General features: G+C 58.1%; 1 pseudogene; it reads left to right on the top strand.

Moving 5' to 3' along the window:
- The first annotated feature begins 430 nt into the window (after window positions 1–430).
- LOC136460930 (mitogen-activated protein kinase kinase kinase 18-like) lies at window positions 431–1,831 on the top strand (annotated as a pseudogene).
- The last annotated feature ends 1,063 nt before the right edge of the window (window positions 1,832–2,894 follow it).

Raw genomic sequence — 2,894 nt, forward strand, 5'->3', positions numbered from 1 at the left:
AACGCAAACATCCATTTCAGCAACGAAAACGTGGACGGAATATGCGCCGATGCGGACCCGTGCCGTGGCCTGTGGTGGGTGCCTACGGCCTACCACGTCCCAGTCTCCGATCCTTCACGCCGCAGGCCGGAAAAAATCGGTCGAGCGCCCAGAAAGACAGGGCCGATTTGGCCCATCCACTGCCGCTACAACCCCAACCCCGCCACGCCGTCACCTTGGGCCTTGGCGTTGTCGGGCGCGTCGCGCGGTCCCCCGCCACTGGCTCACTTCCCGCACGTTTTCGCGCTCGTCACGTGCGGAGGATCCGGACGCCGATGTACAAATAGGCGGGCGCAGGCTCCGAGGAAGAACGGAAGGGAGGACAAGGAGGAGAGACCGGGACAGAGACGCGCAAGAGGGGGACAGGACATATCGGGTGTCAAGTTCACCCGGTAGATCAAGCCTGGTTCCCCCGATCCCAATTCTCCCCCTCGGAGACACTTGGGCGCCATCCATCCAAATCTCTCCTCCGACTCCGACCAAACAAACGATGGACACCGCCGCCTCGAAGCAGCTCAGGTGGCTCCGCACGCTCGGCCGCGGCGCGTCGGGCACCGTCGTGTGGCTCGCGACGTACGTGGCCACGGGGTAGCTGCTGGCCGTCAAGTTGGCCGGGCCCGGTCACGAGGGCCACGTCCTGTCCGCGCTGCGCTCGCCGCACATTGTGCGCTGCCTCGGCTCCCGCGCCGGCTCGGGCGGCGAGTACCAGCTCTTCCTCGAGTTCGAGCCCCGAGGCTCGCTCGCCGACGAGGCCGCCAGGAGCGGGGGCCGCCTGGCCGAGCGCGACATCCGCGCCTATGCCGGGAACGTGGCTAGGGGCCTGGCCTACCTCCACGGGGAGGAGTTGCTCGTGCACGGGGACGTCAAGGCCGCCAACGTCGTGGTCGGCGCCGACGGGCGGGCCAAGCTCGCCGACTTCGGCTGCGCAAGGCCGGTAGTGGGCTGCGACGACCGCCCGGTCGCTGGCTCCCCGGCGTTCATGTCGCCGGAGGTGGCTCGTGGCGAGGAGCAGGGCCTGGCGGCCGACGTGTGGGCGCTCGCCTGCACCGTCATCGAGATGGCCACCGGCGCCGCACCGTGGAGCGACACCGACGACATCTACGCGGCGGTTCACAGGATCGCGTACACGGACGCCGTCCCGGAGGTGCCCGTGTGGCTATCGTCCGAGGCCAAGGACTTCCTGCGCGTGTGCCTGCAAAGAAACCCCCAGCAACGCCCCTCCGCCGCGCAGCACCCGTTCCTCGTGGCTGACGAGCCGACCAAGCATGGCTGGGCCTGGGCGACAGCGTCCCCCAAGAGCACACTCAACATGGAATTCTGGGATTTCTACGACGACGACGAGGCGTCAGAGAGCGCGACCAGAAGGATCAGCTCGCTGGCGAGTCCGCGCTCGGCCTTGCCGGACTGGGACTCCGTGGATGGCTGGATCGATGTGCACAGCGAAGAATGCTGCCAGCCCCAGGTCTCGGAGGTAGCCGGTGCAGGTTTTGGCCTCAGGAGAGATGAAACTCTCGACGCCGCCGAGGTAGGTCTCGACGTCGCTGACGTGGACGTGGAGGACGCCATTAGATATCCTACGTGCCAGGTAGGAGTTGTTGAAGATTTCGTTAAGTGCCAACAGAGACATTCGAGTTTGAGTGTAGGAGGCGGTATAGGGTTGTGCTTGCGCCCGGTTGCTTGTCGCCAGGGCAAAACTATGGATCGGAACTCGGTTGTCCATGTAATCACAAATGAGAAATCAAGTTTGATTATGAACAAATTTGGTCATTTCGTGAACTTTGATCGACGATAGTAGTATGTATAGCAGGTACGCGGCCTTATATAGGTTCAGACTCCTTTAGTCAGGTTGTATTTTCAAAACAAATCTACATAAAAGCTGCCGATTATATTCAAAAGAAGAAAAAAAAATCTGCACTTAGACAATAGACATAACAAATATAATAACTCAAAGAATCAAAACAATGACAACAACAATAGCATCAACAAAAGAGCAACTGAAACCTCTAACAACAGCGGCAGGATGGAAACACATGCTCCACAACACTCTGTGTGACTCACCAACTGCATACCACTGAACTGGTACTTCACAAGCTTCAGCACTGCTAGCCAGACACGACACTGCACCGCCAGCACTGGACGACAAAACCGCCAAAGTCCAAATGCCATCGCCGCTACTCGCAACGTCATCATCGACGATGCCCCGCACCAAGTCAGTCGCTGCTATACAAAGCTAGTTGTCGTGGTCCGCTACAAGTTGTGAAGCCGCCACATCATCGGATCTGCTTGCCGCCATAGTAAGCTTCAAACGACTAAGCTGATATGTGAGCAATTGCCTCAGGTGACAGGTCTTCACCACACTGGTTATGTCCGTCGAGACGCAGCCTCGTATATCAAAGATCACGGCAACTCCACCTCATCGAAGATAGCAGAAGTATCACTTGGGTTTCGACAGCCGTCCTGAAAGCCTCCTTGCACTGAAATGACCACCACTAAGCAGGACCACCTGCCACCACAACACGCAAGCCACTTCGGCATTGCACTTCGGTCGGCCAAATCACCGCTACTGAAAACGGGATCTTTGCCGAATGCCTAAGACATTCGGCAAAAATCAAATTGTACTCGGCAAAAAACACATGATAAAAATTTGATCGGCAAAGACCTCTTTGTCGAGTGTCTTTTATCAGGCACTTGGCAAAGGTTTTGCCGAGAACTTGCCGAGTGCCCCGGGGGCACTCGGCAAAGAAAAGCGACCGTCACGGCGTCGGTCCCGTTGACAGTGGCTTTGCCGAGTGCCAACCCTGCAGGCACTCGACAAAGATTTTTTATTTTTTTAAAAAAAATTCTTTTGCGAGTGC

This window comes from Miscanthus floridulus, chromosome 6, assembly GCF_019320115.1.
Source record: "Miscanthus floridulus cultivar M001 chromosome 6, ASM1932011v1, whole genome shotgun sequence".
Classification (NCBI taxonomy): Eukaryota; Viridiplantae; Streptophyta; class Magnoliopsida; order Poales; family Poaceae; genus Miscanthus; species Miscanthus floridulus.